Consider the following 18,734-nt stretch of genomic DNA (forward strand, 5'->3'; position numbering starts at 1 on the left):
GGGCCTCAGGCTTTGTAGCGAAAAGTTTTTATCTAAGAAAGATGAAGAGATCGAGAGGGCAAATGACTTTGTGGTTATTACAGTTACCTACGTATCTGGAATAAAAATGACCAGTAGATTCTCTCTCTCTCTCTCTCTCTCTCTCTCTCTCTCTCTCTCTCTCTCTCTCTCTCTATATATATATATATATATATATATATATATATATATATATATATATATATATATATATATATATATATATAAAGCACCTATGAACCATTCAAGTGTATGCACTGCAGTCATAAATATCTTTGGCTGTGACAGGAACTGCGTTGCGGTCAGCGTTCTGTCTGTCTGAAAGATTTTCTCACTTTCGGGTGTCAGAAAGTTGACACAAAGTCGTAAACTCAAGGGAGACGCAATTTCCTTCAGACACTCACCATTTTCCTTGTTCAGTCGTCGAGTTTTTTTTATTTTTTTTCACCCGGCGTTCCTCTTCAGAGTATGTCTGCGCCCGAACACGTACGCGAATATCCTTCAATGTCACTTTTGTTTCTTTTTTTTTTCTTCAAAACACGTCATTAGGCAACACGGAAAGGCGAAATATGAGGGTGTCCCGTGTGATATACGATTTGTTTGCGGCTGTAGCGCACTGTGTAGTGTGTTATGTGCTCCTAGTGTGTAATAAAGAGAATTTGCGACGAATTGATTGCTCGATCATGAAACGGATCCGGCAAGAGATTGAAAGTGGGTCGCCTGCTGATGAGACCAGTATATATATATATATATATATATATATATATATATATATATATATATATATATATATATATATATATATATATATATATATATATATATATATATATATATATATATATATATATATATATATATATATATATATATTTATATGTATGTATATTACATCTCAAAAATTCAATTTGTATTTTGATCCATCTCCAATGATTCAAGTTATGCAGGTGGAGATTCTTCAGGATATATATATATATATATATATATATATATATATATATATATATATATATATATATATATATATATATACATACATACATACATATATACATTCATACATACATGAAAATAAATATCAGAGTAGCGATGAACATTTTCATATTGAAACTTCACTATCCACGTAACAAATCGATAGCTGAAGTTGTTACACGCACGCAAATACATACATATACTTACACACCCAAAAATCCGCACACGGATATATAAGTGTGTGTGCGTGTGTGTATGTTTGGGTGTGTAAGTGTATGTATGTACTTGTGTGTGTTATAACACCAGCTATCTATTTGTTCCATGGTTAGTGAAATTTCAACATGAAAATGTCCATCGCCATTCTGATGTTTATTTTCATGTATGTATGTATGTATACATGTAGGCCTATGTACGGTATGTGTGTATGTATGTATAGACGTATATATACATATATATACATATATATAGACATATATATATATATATATATATATATATATATATATATATATATATATATATATATATATACACGAAGAATCAAAATACGAATTGAATTTAATTTTTGGGATTAACTGGAGTATTTGAAGTTTGCATTTTTATATCTCTTTATAATAAGTGCTCAAATGAGAACTAAAATCATAGTTAATCTCTCTCTCTCTCTCTCTCTCTCTCTCTCTCTCTCTCTCTCTCTCTCTCTCTCTTTCTCTCGTTATTTGAGGGGTATATTAATTGATAATAAAGAAATAAGATATTTTGGTACTGTGAAGGCTTTTCCTACGAATCAGAATTTTGGAGGGTACAAAAAGCAATTACATATTGTAGAATAATTAAATTAAATAACCAGGTTAGGTTCCAGGCACAAATAAAAATCAAAGAGTGGAAAAAAAAAGCAATAAAATAGTCCTGTTTTCTCTCTTTTACATTGCACTCGAACCTTCTGTTCCATAAAGTACTGCTATAATATTTATGGTCTTTCCTTTTATAATAATAATAATAATAATAATAATAATAATAATAATAATAATAATAATAATAATAATAATAATAATAATAAAGTGTGATTAGATTATACAAGTGGAGTAAATGTATTTTGATATGAAAAGCCTTGATCATGGTTTACTGATCATATCATTTTTGTTTTGGCATTAAACTTGGTTTTCCAGGTTGCTCAAGAATGTAAATATGTCTCATTTAAGAATATATGCAAATTCACATTGCCTTTACACACGTCAATTCTTATCCTGTGCGGAAAAAATATGTGCATCGTTGAAAAGTTTCTCACACATAAACACTCACAATGTTGTTCTTATTTGCATGCAAGTGGCATTTACAAACATTAATTCTTCGTACATACATAGATACAGATTAGAGTCTCATTTCTCGTCTTTACAACAGCATATGCGCAGACACCACGGGGATTAACTCCATACCTGCGCGTGAAGTCTTCACGAACGTCAACAACGGATCCGCACTCATGCCGAAGTATGTTAGCAGAGAAGTTCCTCAAGGCCTGGAAAGTGTTTGATGTCCCTGATGCGCCCATTAACGTTTCCAAACACTGTTATTAGAGGCTGTAAATCTTGAGAGTATCTCGCCCCCCTGTTGTCAGAGCCGAGTCGGCAGCCTTCGGTTCTGAACCTGAGAGTTGATCCGGGCGTTTGGTCGACTTTGTAGAATTTGCAACCGATATCGCAACTTTGGTCGTTGGCTAAGTGTCTGTTATTACCTGCTGAGAAGCCATTAGTGATATGGATTCTCTCTCTCTCTCTCTCTCTCTCTCTCTCTCTCTCTCTCTCTCTCTCTCTCTCTCTTTGTGTAAGTGTTGAGGAATGTTTTGTTTGGAATTCAATTATTTTGTCATTTCTGGATATGTAAGATAAGTTTTTTTTTTTTTTGCTTGGAGAAAGAAATTCACGTATTGTTGGCAACAACAATCGGCCTTACAGAAACTAAGAAAAATCTTGCTTGGCTGTAGTTTGCGTATAGTTTGGTTTTCAGAAAAAAATTTGAATATCAATAGATTCTTGAAGATAATGTCTGTCAACAAACTATAGTTCACAGGAGAATTTTTATATAGATACGTCACTAAACACCTGCTATTCCAGAATATATCAAAGAATTTTTCCTAAAGGATTTAAAAACCAATGGACAAAAAGTCAAGGAATTCTAGAGAGGAACTTTAAAAACCAATAAATGCTCGATTCACAGTTCAGCAAGAATCAAGGAAGAAATGATAGTAAGATTATTTTCAACTTTAAAACGTAGCAAAAACAATAATAAATCAGTAGGTTTTACAAGCTGGCTCCTACCAACAAAACCGGTTTTTGAGTCGGAAAACCCCTCAAATGATTTTTTTTTATTAAAACACTGGTTCAGGACTTAAATATTCTTCTGAATGTCTACGTAAAATATGTGGATCGAATTCGAAACTAGACTCCAGAGACTTCCGTTCATCTCTCTCTCTCTGTCACAGACACACGCACCAATAATAAATACTGTATACTAATAGACAAGTATGTGACAGCATTCCCACCTAAAAATATTCTGTTGGTCAATTCCACGTTAGTTGTCAGCATGAGCTATTCAATTTAATGAAATATCTTGGACGGAGAAGTCGACTCCTTGCACTGGTCTAAGAAGACAACGAACCCCCCAGCAAACGACGCAGCGCTTTGCCGTCTCACGTTAATTTTGTTTTCCCCATCTGTTCTTCGAATTCACAACGTGATCATGGTATGATGCGTTCGTGGATACGTGCTGTTCTCCTTGCAGTGCTCGGTGTTGTTGATACTTAGATATTAATTGGATAGCTCAGTAAATCACTGATTCATAAACCATCTCGGGGTCCCGGTTTTCTGATCTGCACTGAGGCTAGGCCTAGGGGCTTCCTACCTGCGCGCTGCTGACAGCTACAGATTGGCTTCGTGGAAGCCGTTCTTTTGAACAAGTACTCCGAGAGCTAAAAAAAAAAAAATTTAGTCTAGCATTAATGGTAACGATGATAAAACAAGGTTGTGAGTTTTGTCATCATAGAAAATGAGTAATTTTGTCTCTCCATTGAGAAAGACGATCTCCTTTGAGCTATAATCTGACGAATTTACTAGCCTAGAATGTGTGAGTATAAATCTTTTTGAGAACGTGAGATTTACTTTTGATATTGAAAGAATACAGAATTTCGAGGAAAGCCGCCTATTGATCAATCTGGCTTCAAATAGTGTGTCTGAACAGAAAATGAGGAAATTTGAGGACCAGACAATCACACAATCCACATCAGGTGTAAAGAAGATTTTGAGTCAGACGCATTTATGTGTTTTTATGTTAGCCACAACTTCTTCTTCCTTCCCGATTTCCTCACACATTTTGGATACGCTTGTCACTGCAAAGCCTTGACTCCAAGCGACAAGTATACACAAAGTGTGCGGAAATCGGGAAATCAAGAGGTCATTGTGGTCTCAAAAATGTCTAACTTGCACATATCTGGTTCAAACGGGAACAGTAAAATCTACACTTAAACTGCCTCTTTTGGAAATGAAGATTACTTGTTTAATCTTTCATCAGAATTTTATGAAAAGTCTATATAGTACAGCAGAAAATCTAAGAAAAATAAAAGTGTTCAGTTCGCCACTTTAATGGAATGAGTCCATCTTCAATTAGGAATCTTTTGGAATATAGGAATACATTGTTTCCTTCGAATGTAATGCGCAGATCAGGACATGCCCCCCGCACAGAATGAATGTTTAGATGATTCAAAGCTGTGGTGCAGACGTCGTTGAAATAATAAATACGCTTGAATGACAATTAATTTCTCTATTTCCCCTAGATTAAAGGACGTATAGATGACAGTGACGATTAAAAAAAAAGCTTGATCGAGTTGCCAGTGAATGAATCGCAACTAAAAATCAGTCTGCCTATGCAGAACCTAAACCTATCAAGGGTGATGATGGGAGAAGATGAAATCACAGCAGTGAGTTGTGCCTTAAGATTTTGCTGAAGTGAATAAAAAGAGATGAAACAAGAACAGATGGAGTTACTGGAATACAGTTAGTAGGAAGTACTTGGCGGGAAGTAGCCAAGCTGACAATTTCAGAGACGATGCCGACGAGAAACGTCATTGTTTCAGGGGAAACAATGACGGAGAAATGTATGCCATTAGCAGTTGGGCGTCAGTAAAATTCATTAAGGAGTACAAAAGACAAGGCGCTGAGTTCTGGTTTGCTGACGGATAGTCGTAGGGAATATATTAATGATACTGACTGTAATACAAGTAGTATCTATAATATTGCCGAGTATGTAGAAAAATAAACTTTCTTGAAAGTCTAAGTTGGACAAAAATTTCTCCTTCACACTCACAACTTACCAGTGTACATAAATGTCTGCGTTTAACGTTGCTTATTTCAAGAACAAGAGGCAAAAGATTGAATTAATCACCTTGATGTTCTTTTAAAAGCAGACATAACTTTCAGTCAAGGATATTATCAAATCCTAGGCCAAATGAGAATAATTAAGTAAACACAGTATCAGTATTTTGAACTATTCCTGCTCATGAGCGTGGGTCGGTCATTTTAGCAAAAAAAAAAAAAAAAAAAATCAAGGGCTGATTTGCTGCATAGCGTTGGAGCAAGGCGCTTCAGTTATTTATTATTATTATTATTATTATTATTATTATTATTGTTGTTATTATTATTATTATTATTGTTATTATTATTATTATTATTATTATTATTATTATTATTATTATTATTATTATTCAGGAGATGAACCCTATTCATATGGAACATGCCCGAAGTGGCCACTGACTTGAAATTCAGAGCTTCCAAAGAAATTTTTGTCCAACTTTGAAAAGAAATGACCAAAGGTAATAAGAGACACTGAAAGAAGAGATCAGTAATTAGGAAAAAATAATTCAGTAAATTAATAGATAAATAAATTATTAAAGTGCAATGAGATTCGTTTTAGGATAGTCACGCATTGCATCTTCGCTTGAACGCTTGAGGTTCCAATTGAGCGACACCCTCAGGGAGACTGTCCCATAGTCCGACGGTGTGAAGAATAAAAGACTTCTAGACCTATAAGACGTTGGACAGCGAGGCACATTTCAGCACTGTGTATTGGTGCTGCTATTCAGCAGTCTTGTAATCTCGGCCAGAGATGACAGACTCGCTCCTTTAGAAATTCAGGAAAAAGTGAAGTATATCTTAGTTTAAACGGACCACTGAGCTGATTAACAGCTCTCCTAGGGCTGGCCCGAAGGATTAGATGTATTTTACGTGGCTAAGAACCATCTGGTTACCTAGCAACGGAACCTACAACTTATTGTTGAATCCGAACCACATTATGACGAGAAATGAATTTCTATCACCAGAAATAAATTCCTCTAATTCTTCATTGGCCGGTCGGCGAGTCGAACGCTGGGCCAACATCGTGCTAGCCGAGAGCTCTACCCACCCCTCCGATGAAGAACCAGAAATTCAGGAAAACAAGATATCAATCTTCGTTTAGTTTATTTTCGTCGTCCTGTAAAACGAATAGCAACTCGGTTCAAGGACCTGATAAGAAGAGAGTGTGAAATTAAGAAATAATGTTTTGTTAGGTTTTACACTTGGATTCCATGTCATGCTTGGAAAAAAAATGAATACCTTGGTAATAGTGATTTCTGAGTACGTTGCTGGTACGGGCAGCCACGAAACTTGTGTTTGAACAGGTAGTCCTGGACTGATCTTTTAAAGAAGAGTTTAATGTCTGAAAACTGATATATTTTGTCAAAAATGTTGAAACAATAAACTAGTAAATATTCTGCAGAAGTATATATGAATATGATATTTAAAATTTATTCTGCACTTGCAAATGATACGCCTTTTTCGTGTAAATTTTAATTTTTATGAGGAATTGAAGCAACGCGCATAATGTAGGTTTGCTTTTAATAAATTAACAAAGCAGTAAAGGTTACCGATTGCGAGTGTGTTAGCAAGAGGTAAGACTTGGAGGCTGATCTCATTGAGGTTGTTAAATAATGAGATATAGTGAGGGTAGAGCGAAAAAAGTACTGATGTGTATCATATATATATATATATATATATATATATATATATATATATATATATATATATATATATATATATATATATATATATATATATATATATATATATATATATATATATATATATACTGTATATATATATATATATGTTTCGATTGTACACCAATACTTTGATTTCGCTATACTCTCACTGTATGTCATTATGTTGACAACCCCAAAGCATACTTACGCAATCGGTACCTTTCGCCGCTTTGTAATATTATTCAAAGCAAATCATTCAAAGCAAATTTACATTATGCGCATTGCCTAAATTTGTTTATAAAATTGCAAATTTACACGAATATGACGTGTAACTTGCAAATGCAAAATACATTTTAAATATCATATTCATATATACTTTGGCAGAATATTTACTAATTTGTTTATTTATATATATATATATATATATATATATATATATATATATATATATATATATATATATATATATATATATATATATATGTGTGTGTGTGTGTGTGTGTGAATGTATATTTACTTATATATGTATAATTATATACTTATGTATATGTGTATATATACATGTGTGTGAGCATGTACATATATATATATATATATATATATATATATATATATATATATATATATATATATATATATATATATATGTGTGTGTGTGTGTGTGTATTTAATGTATACATATGTATAATATTTTATTCATTTATTGATTTGGTGATGATTTGCTTATTTATGAGAGAGAGAGAGAGAGAGAGGGAGAGATAGAGGGAGAGAGAGAGAGAGAGAGAGAGAGAGAGAGAGAGAGAGAGAGAGAGAGAGAGAGAGAGAGAGAGAGAGTATAAACACCTTCGTCCTACATTCAAGATATTACCAACGAGCAGTGCACGCGTCCCCAAGGTATTGCTACTGAACACTGTAAGACAAAGAATATTATCTGCTGTTGATGCAACATATCGTCCCTCCCGAAGCCGATCCCGAGAGCTAAATTATGTTAGTGACAAGGAGAATCGTCGCCCGTTCTTCCTAGGTTATCGCTCAGCCGTCGTGAGTGGCGAAAGCTGAATCTAGGCTGGGCCGAACAGAAATATTTCTCAGTGGGATGTTAGTTTCTAATTTTCCATTTATGGTTTTTGCCGTGGGTATGCTCTCTTCTGCGGCTTATGCAGTTGATAGTATTGATATGTTTGTTAAGTCTTCACTTCACGATTTATCTATACTGTTTAGCTGCCAAAGTTACGTGATTACCACTTTTTTGTTGAACATGTGAGGACAGTCTCAGTGTTTTTTCCTGTTAATCTTAGATGTACTAGGCACTTGTAATTGTAAAAGCCCCGAAAAGAACTTGAAACACAACTATTTTCAATCACCTTCCTTCATGACAATGCTTGATGGAGAAGACGAAGCCATGAAATAAAAACGTCTTGTTACGGTATAACTCACGTCCGGGATTATAGTACGTCGATTCTGGACTTAAGGTTTCATCCATCCTGATTATAACTTGAACCTTTCACATTTCGACATTCTCTTTAAGGGGGTCGCTGACGCCCTAAGGCTCCACTATAAAGTAGGTGACAGTTGCTACCTTATGACTGAAGGGATTTGCTTCAAATTCTTACCACTTATTATACAACTATAAAGTATACCTTAGTTTAACCAGACCACTGAGCTGATTAACAGCTCTCCTAGGGCTGGCCCGAATAGATTTATTTGCAAAGGCGTGGGTAAAAGGCAGCGTCTACAAACTTGCTCTGAGTATGAACGACAGTATTACATAAAAAGGATGTATGGTGTCGACTGTGTTTTCTTATATTCGTGTGCTTGCCGCGTTTGTCAGGAGGTGCTTGGTGTGAGGAGTGGATGCCCGTAGGGTATGAGTTCGGACGGCCAGGTAAGACTGTAGGTCAGTGTGGGACCCTAACGGAAAAAATGTTTACGAGAGCTGCTCTTAAAATACGTAACGACAAAGAATTCTACTTCATGCACAAACTGCGTATTTGTTCATCCAAAAGACGGTTCCATTATGTCAGTAGGTTTCAGAGCAAAATTAATACAATATTCATTACGTCGTCAGCCTTAACGCAGCAGAGTAAAGATTGAACTGCTTTGTGCAAAACCTTCGCAACATCGAAACCCTTTCCAATTACAGACGTACACTTAGGGTTGGGGAAAAAAATCTCCCTTGTAAAGAAAATGAGAAATTTAATAGAGGGTGATATTAAGACATAAATAGCGATGATAAAGTATAACAGGTGTAATTACGAGGACAATTCTAAAAAGTTTGAAGCTAGAGCATTACGGATGCGTCCTGGATAAGCGCTGACGCTAATAGAGACTAAATGTAGAGATAAGGGGTTGAAGTGTTCATTACTAGTGTTTGTCACGAATGCTGAAATTAAAAGCGCTTATTAAATCTTTAAAAAGTTGATTAGCACATGAAAAAGCTTGTCAAATCTTTAAAAATTTGATAAGCTCCATTAAAAAGCATATCAAATCTTTAAAAAGTTGATTAGCACATTAAAAAGCTTACCAAATCTTTAAAAAGTTGATAAGCTCCATTAAAAAGTTTATCAAATCTTTAAAAAGTTGATTAGCACATTAAAAAGCTTATCAAATCTTTAAAATGTTGATCAGCACATTAAAAAAACTTATTAAATCTTTAAAAACACTGATTATCAAATGCGTTTAAAGTGCAGCAAATGTTTTAGTATGTAAAGCTTCATACTGAGTAACAAAAAAATGTCTAGAAAAAAAAAAAAGAAAATCGACAAGAGTTCATCACCTTTATAGCAGAATTTGAGCCGATATTCCAATACATAGTCTAGTACCAATATTGCTACCGATATTCCGATAGAAGTCAGTTGTCAGGCTCCATACTGAAAACTGATAACATGTGATTTTTTTTTTTTTATCCGGAGAAGTATGGAAGTTGACATTAATACTCCAGTTTTCAACATGATACTTTTTGTTGTTTTGAACATATGAATTTTATCTAAAAAATTTTACATTTCTCAATATTAATAATTAATGTGTATAATTGACACATTCATTTATATATTTATACATTTATGAAGCAGATGAATGAAAAATGTGTGAGGCATTCGTTGTTCTATAAAGAGGATTCCATTTTTTCCAAATAAGTACGAGCGGTAACCAATATGGAAAGTATCATTTGAACGCTGTATTTTGAAACATAAAATTTCCTCTCTCTCTCTCTCTCTCTCTCTCTCTCGTTTTTCAGTTGACTGCCTTCTACACTAGGCTGGACTTTTATGAATGCTTTAGTTCTTCCCGGCACAAATAAACAGTTATATATCGTGAACGCAGGAAAAACCAAGTGTTCGGATAAGATCCCCAGTAGTGCTTCCCCACTGATGAAAGGTCATTTCTGAGTCATATTCTAGAAATTCGGAGTATTCCGAAGTTTATTGTTATATATATATATATATATATATATATATATATATATATATATATATATATATATGTATATATATATATATATATATATATATATATATATATATATATATATATATATATATATATATATATATATATATATATGAGCAATATACTGTTATATCCTGAGCGTCAGCTACTTTTTCGTATGTAATTTTAAACCTGGTGTAGGAAAATAGTCCACTCGAAAGTCAAGGATACAGTGTAACGCATTTTTTTAGGCTTAAAATGTTCCTAACTTTATCAAATATTAGAACAATTGTCCAATCCGATAATGCAAGAATTCGGTAAAGAACGAACATACGAACTGGAAACTGTGGTGGTGAATCGCTTGAACAAGGGCACTCTTTAGGACAGATCACGCCTTGAAATTCAAAGATGCGGAATTCTGTGTTGGAATAACGAAGATATCCGTGCAGCTCGGAATTCAAGAAAGTCTGTTTAGTTCATTCTCAAGTCGATATTGTTAGGATTTTAAGCTGAATGTGTGTTAGAGCTATTCGCTGATGGCGCTTTTATCCTGGGCAGATTTCGTTTCTGCAAGCATTCTTTAATCTTTGGTGAATTTAGCAGGCATCATCAGTAATGATTTACAAATCCACGATCTTGTACTACGACATTAAAGACAGAACGCTACCTATTCCGTTTACCACGGGCAGGCTTGATTTTTGGTAGCAAACCTTGGGGTAGGTCGAGACTCTGACCTATAAACTTGAATCGCTCTCTCAGTTGGAGCAACGCGCAAAAGGATGGGGTAGGTTTGTGTTACACGACGGTTCAGCGGGTAACTTGGACCCCCCCTAATCTCATGGCATCACTGCCCTTGGGCAAACAAGACTTGGCATCACGACCTTCACTGGGCACAGCTGCTTAAGGCGTGACCGCTCCCCTGGCCCATGCAAAAAAGAGAAGGCAGACCGATGCATGATTGTGATTAAGTGTGCCTGCATAAAAATCTCTGCATGACTGAAGCTCTCTCTCTCTCTCTCTCTCTCTCTCTCTCTCTCTCTCTCTCTCTCTCTCTCTCTCTTCTCTTTCCTTTTATTTTTTAAATTTCGTCGATGCTGTTTTAGAGAAAGAAAACATTATCTCCTTAACTGTTTCCTGATTCACTAGAGAAAGTTCTTACGGTATGAATGTGACTGCTAAACCTTTTTACATCCGGCCCCCCGCCCACTCTCTCTCTCTCTCTCTCTCTCTCTCTCTCTCTCTCTCTCTCTCTCTCTCTCTCTCATTCTTTATCTGGATATATCAAGCCGGGGCAGTTCGTGGCAACAGAGAGCTCAGTTACAGAGCAAGAGACCGTTAACTGAACCTTGCTTTCTTGTGAATATTTTACAGATTTTACTAATCTATTTTTATTTAGTACCATGTAGCCTACTAGTAGTAAAGCCCGTGTCTCTACACGTTGTTTGGGTGAAGATGAAGTTTAAATAAGAAAATAAACATTTTTAACCAATTATTCGTCTGCAACGTGTTTGGGTAGTAATTAAGAAGGGCTTATATGTGCCGATCCCGGAGGAAATTAAATATATATATATATATATATATATATATATATATATATATATATATATATATATATATATGATTGTTTCTTACCCTGATTTAGTTCACTTTCTCTTTCAAGCTTCTTCGTTTATTCTGGTTGGTGCGCAGCTAGTGAACGCGCCTCCTCTCTCGTTGATGATCGTTTTCCTTTGTTTATTGGCCTTCTTCTTAACGAAGCATTTCAGAGTTTCCTCATCAAATGAAATGATAAAACGTCAGTCTATGATTTCAACCATTAATAGACGGCATTGACAAATTATTTCTGGCGTTATTTCAAGTCGTTTATACTATTCTTCAGCCTTGACACTTGTCAAGCCTTGTTATTCAATTTTCTCCAGAGATCTTCTTCGTTTTGTGGAGATATTTTTGGGCCAATGCCTTTCCTAGCTCATGGCTTTTCTGTTGCCTTGGTCACCGTGACGGTCGTGATATAACGATGGAATTAATCTTTATCGTGATGCCTTTTAGCGATATCGACAGGTCGCGCGAAAAAGATTCACAATGCCGGATGCAATGAGACTGCAGACATCAGATGATTTTGCCAGTGTGTGTGTGTGTGTGTGTGTGTAGAATTGTAGTGAATGATGTACACACACACACACACACACACACACACACACAAACACATATACATATATATATGTGTGTGTGTATGAAGGTTAATTTACTGATCATTTCTTCTAACACTTATTAAATTCGCATGAACTGTGGGCGATAAAAAATGGATTTCACTACCCTTAACATATTTCTGTTTCTGCTCCGCTCTTTTTCTCTCAGAAGGTCCGACGATCCTTTTGTAACGAATTAAGAAAACTAAACTGTCAAGGGTTCTTGGAAGAGAATGCTAAAGCGAAGGGAAGGGAGAGAAATGTGCCCTTGGATCAGAATGCTGAATATATGGGACGAGGAGGAAGTACAAACGTTAATGAATCAGAATGCCAACATAGAACGAAATGAGAAATGACTTTTTAAGAGTAGAATGCAAACACAGGAAAAGAAAGGGGAAACAATTTTAGGAACAGGATGCGAATATGGAGAAAAGAGAGAGGAAACTATTAAAGAGAGAAACGTAGTTCAAAAGCGATTAAATTAGAAAAAAGTTAAGTATACTTTAGTTTAACCAGACCACTGAACTGATTAACAGCTCTCCCAGGGCTGGCCCGAAGGATTAGATTTATTTTACGTGGCTAAGAACCAACTGGTTACCTATCAACGGGACGTACAGCTTATTGTGGAATCCGCACCACATTATAACGAGGAATGAATTTCTATCACCAGAAATAAATTCCTCTAATTCTTCATTGGCCTGTCGGGGAATCGGACGCGTGTCCAGCAGTGTTAGCCGAGAACGATACCAACCTGTCCAATGAGGAACTGATTAAATTAGAGAAATGACAAACATATATATACTTATATGAGTATATACGTCAGGAATTAAGTGGGGGGAAACTGAGGCTAATTGGCAGTTCTTGACGGTAATTAGGATGAAAGGAGAGGCAAAATATCCGCAAGATCTTTTGTCGTGTCGATGGAATTTCAAGAGGGAATATTGTCTCACAAAATCGGAGAATATTATGTTGTGATCATCAGATCTACCGGCTCAAAAGACGAGTTTGATGAGATTCTGCTGACGGCGACAGATTAATAGAGAAGAAGAAAATCTGAACGAACCAGTTCTTTGTTCTAATTTCATTTCTATGTGTCACAACATTTTATAAGAGAACGAAGCCGGACGTGAGCCACGTATCCCACCAATTGTATGTGGCTATGTTCTTTATCTGTCTGTCTCTTTGGTTTTTTTGTTCTGTCTTGCTCCTTCGAACGTCAGCGTTTTGTCCTTGTCTCCAAGCGGTCAAACATTTTGCAAACAGACTCTGACTTTGGTCGTTGGATGGTCTTCACTTATTCAACGGCCGGAGATTCTGGGAGAAATCGAAGGAAAAACAGAGACTTTCAAAGCCCTCTCTCTCTCTCTCTCTCTCTCTCTCTCTCTCTCTCTCTCTCTCTCTCTCTCTCTCTCTCTCTCTCAGAGAAAGCCCTGGGAATTAACCGCTCATGCCAGTGCATCTCTACCTGTAAATGTCTCCTCTCTCTCTCTCTCTCTCTCTCTCTCTCTCTCTCTCTCTCTCTCTCTCTCTCTCTCTCTCTCTCAGAGAAAGCCCTGGGAATTAACCGCTCATACCAGTGCATCTCTACCTGTAAATGTCTCCACTCTCTCTCTCTCTCTCTCTCTCTCTCTCTCTCTCTCTCTCTCTCTCTCTCTCTCTCTCTAGATATACTGTAGTCTTAAACAGTACGTCAAGGTGGTTTGTTAGATAAAACAAATGATAAACATGAGTTTGAATAGCGTTACAAGACATCGAGAAGTTAGAAAAATGTTATCTATTCTGTTCTAAATAAGAAACCGAGTAATTTTGTATTTTTTGTATTTTCGCTGACGTATATTTCACCAAATTTACAGATTTATATCTCTTAAGGATTTTTTTATTTTATTTTATATCTGTTCGGGTTCATCGAACAAATAATGTACATATCATTATTCAAAATGTACCAACATTTATTTAGAGAAACTTTAAGTCCTATCAAGTCGAATAATCCCACACTGAACAGAATGCTTGCAAGCGCAAGAAAATGCAAGAGAATAACATGGTATGATTAATCACCAAATATTCCTTTGCCATTGTCATTCCTCTATAGTTTCACCGCTTGTGAAGTTCCCGTCTCGAAAAATGGTTAATGTGAAAACAAGATATTATTGGTTCTGTATTCATATTCATCTCGACAAGAATTTGATAGTTTTGACATTAGAGAATAGACATATCAAAGACAAAAGACCCTGTTAGGATAACGAAAGTACTTCAGCGCTGCTGCCTCTGGCAGTGCGGCCCCCTTTGGAAAAGAACAAAAATAAATAAATAGATAAATAACATGTAGAATTCTCTTTAGAATTGTTATCCTAGTACTCCTGCTCCATTGCACCCGATCGTAGAAATTACTATTGTTGTAGGAGTTTTAGATTGGAGTGATGGTAAAAAGTCGACAAACTTAGAATTGGCAGATACTGCTGTTTGAATCAGCAAAACACCAGGAGATTCACAAAGGCTGCTTAATAGAATGCATCATATACCTATAGAGAGATGAGGCACAAAATGAAACCAAGAATAAACATAATGTGGAGGAATGAAGGTTTAATGAAGTTGAATTTTTCAAACATTTAGGAACAATGATTATCCAGTACAGGTTCTCTTGCGTTGGAAGTTAGTGAAATGAAAAAAAAGGGTAAATTAGACGGTGAGCAGGCTGAATATGATTTGGCAATCAAATAGATCTAAGGTGCGCGCGAAAAGATTATTCATAAGTCTACCACGATCTGTATCTAACGTTAGACGGGAGTGAATCATGGTGTGACAATGGCACTCTATACAAAAGATTTTGTAGAATTGAGAGGTAAGGTTCAAGGAGAACGTTAGTTGGGTGGCAGCTCCATATATACATTAGATAGTAACGAAATGGAGATGTATAGGTAGGATATGTCCTTCGCAAAGCCTTTTGGGGGATAGTAGTTCCTCATTGGGCGGATGCGTTCCGTTCTCAGCTAGCACTCTGCTGGCCGTGCGTTCGAATCTCCGACCGGCCAATGAAGAATAAGAGGAATTTATTTCTGGTGACAGAAATTAATTTCTCGCTATAATGTGGTTCGGATTCCACAGTAAGCTGTAGGTCCCGTTGCTAGGTAACCAGTTGGTTCTTAGCCACGCAAAATAAATCTAATCCTTCGGGCCAGCCCTAGGAGAGCTGTTAATCAGCTCAGTGGTCTGGTTAAACTAAGGTATACTTAACTTTCGGAGGATAGTACGTGACAGCGTCAGCTAGGATATTGCGGACACCCGTAAGAGCTTGAAGGCCCAGATCTTTTTGACTGAGGACTTTGAAAAAGGAGGTTGGGGATGAGGGGGAGAAGTGTAGAAAAAAAAGTAGAGGCAAGGCCTGAGTGGTGGAATTTCACAGAGACACTTTGCATCACATTGTTGGAGGAGATGAAGTTGTTGTTGTTGGTGTTGTAATGTAAATGTAGACGATAAAACTATATTGCCAAATTACGATCGATTTCTCTAAACATTTCTCACCTTTTGAAGGAGATATGACAGATTTTATTGGTAGGAGTAAGGAGGTATAAGAATTCCCACAAAAGTTCTAAAACGTGCTCTTGTTATTTTTAACGTTATGATCAACACTATCACTCATGCGAGTCAGTTAATTACATTATCAACACGCCGGAACTTTGCTTTAACATTGATGGTAATTTGCGCGATAAATAACAAGTCTGAGGAACACGTTCTCGTTGATTATGCAAATGTCAGCGTGGAATGGAAACGGGGTCTGCTCCATATTGAATGAACCTCACGCGATATAGGATATGAGATCTGGATAGATTAGGTAGAATTAGATAGGGCGCCAAGTGTGATAAAAAGTACAACGACTGGAAATGAATTTGATAGAATTACATCCTCAACATTGCCGCATAATCATAGATCAATTATTGTAAATTACACCAGCGGCAAATTCGTATCAGTCCCCCGAATATTGGCATCTGTAATCATTTTCGACGCCTATGATATTCAGATTTGTGAAAAGGCATTATTAGAAGCCGCAATTATCCCGCGATTTTTCGACGGCGCGTCGACACTTGGGCGAAAATCCTCTCCCTAATAACATGGTAATGGGAATATGCCCCTCCCCTGTTCCCATCCCTGATTGGTCGCCTGCAAGGGGGGGAGGGGAGGGGGGGCCAAATCGACCAATGGGAGCACACGTTAAAAAAAGGAATGCAAAAGAGAGTGAGGATATTTTTGTGTTTCCCCGTCCCCAGGACTCATGAACTACTTAAAGGTTTTGCATTATATTGAAACATTATGCCGGGCTGTGACGCACGCACGACATCCCCCACCGTCCGCCCCCCTCCCGGGGAGGGGGGAGGGGGAGGGGACGGGGGTTTTGGGGGAACGAGGTCCCCTTGGACAAATTTCAACGCTTGGGATTGGCCAGGTTTTGCTGTATGCGCCTCCCTTTTCAAATAATAGCAACCGCCCACCTATTGCCTTGGTGCTCTCTCTCTCTCTCTCTCTCTCTCTCTCTCTCTCTCTCTCTCTCTCTCTCTCTCTCTCTCTCTCTCTATTTCCGCATTGCCCCCAACGTTACTTCCTCTTAGCTTCGTCATCCATTTTTCTTCTCACCTGGCTCCCCAGCCCCTGCGGCGACACCCCCCACCCCCTCCCCCTCCCCCTCCCGTCATCGTTGCCTTGTGTCACCTGTATATTTTAGAGCATAACGCCCTACTCAGTGGGGGCACCACCCCCCTCCCTTCCTTTATACCTTTTGGACAGGTTGAGGCAACAAAATGACTTCCAGCTCTCTCTCTCTCTCTCTCTCTCTCTCTCTCTCTCTCTCTCTCTCTCTCTCTCTCTCTCTCTCTCTCTCTCTCTATTCTGTTTATCTGCTTATATTAGTATTACATTATATGAAGCCCGCACAATACGTTTTTTGCATAAACATTGTGTATGGTTGGGGAGGGACAACATGAACTTCTTAATGCATTATTCCTATTGTGTATTTTCCTTCCCATTAACGAAAAACACTGAAATAAAATATCAGCCTTGGATCTATGAGATCACCTTGGACGGACGGGGACACAGAGTAAAAAGCAATTTATTTTCCCTGTTGCTGAACATTGCTTGGAGCTTCGGGCTATGTGCGACAATTCACAACTCGTTCTTTTTATTAGGCAAAGTCATTTTCAGCGCTTAACCCTATAAGCCTTTTATTTTACTTGTATTATATATATATATATATATATATATATATATATATATATATATATATATATATAGAGAGAGAGAGAGAGAGAGAGAGAGAGAGAGAGAGAGAGAGAGAGAGAATGTGTTATATCCTTGAAACAATGTTTAACTCTTTATCGCCATTAACGAAATTGGATGGGTGCCGTGTATTCCTTCGTGTCTCATTGGTTTGTTTGAGTGTTATTTTATTATTATACTTTTTTTTTTAGGCCACAAGATACGTCAAAGTGTCTTTCGTGGATTCCATAACAATTTTGTACGTGAGGGGACGGATCTTTTCGTCATTAGCTTTCTGAGTGATTTTCTCGTTGTGTTCGTGTGCACGTGAGCTTTCTAGAATCTAGCTGGTACATTACAGCCAATTTCAGTGGCTTTGGTCATGAATGCCATAGGCTTCATTTATTCGCCCGTCGCGTACGCAGGATTTAGAGCTTTGAGTTGTATGCCTGTCTGAAACTTCATTCGTTCGAACGAAGTTCTGGTCACGTTTGGCTTTTATTTGTATTTTTCTTATGCTTCAGAAAAGTAGACATTTTCCTTCGCGTTGCTTATTTAGTCGGTTCCTCTATTTTTGTTTATTTGATATTTAATTATCTTTACCTAGGCTTGTTTTTATTCACTTTTGCTACTGCAGAAAGAGAAAGCAAAGATAATTTGTAGAATCGGAAAAGAAACTTAATGGCTTAAACATTTTTTGAAGGTGAAGTAATTCTATCTACGTATTATTATTATTATTATTATTATTATTATTATTATTATTATTATTATTATTATTATTATTATTATTATTACCTATTCATGGAACAAGCAAAAAGGGC

The 18,734-nt window shown here is 36.6% G+C and overlaps 1 protein-coding gene across 2 annotated transcripts in view; it reads right to left on the reverse strand.

The window, feature by feature from the left end:
- LOC136848827 (uncharacterized) overlaps positions 1-18,734 on the reverse strand; it is a 318,864-nt gene that overhangs the window by 131,783 nt on the left and 168,347 nt on the right. The gene's annotated exons all lie outside the window — the stretch shown is intronic.

Source organism: Macrobrachium rosenbergii, chromosome 19, assembly GCF_040412425.1.
Source record: "Macrobrachium rosenbergii isolate ZJJX-2024 chromosome 19, ASM4041242v1, whole genome shotgun sequence".
In the NCBI taxonomy this organism is placed as follows: domain Eukaryota; kingdom Metazoa; phylum Arthropoda; class Malacostraca; order Decapoda; family Palaemonidae; genus Macrobrachium; species Macrobrachium rosenbergii.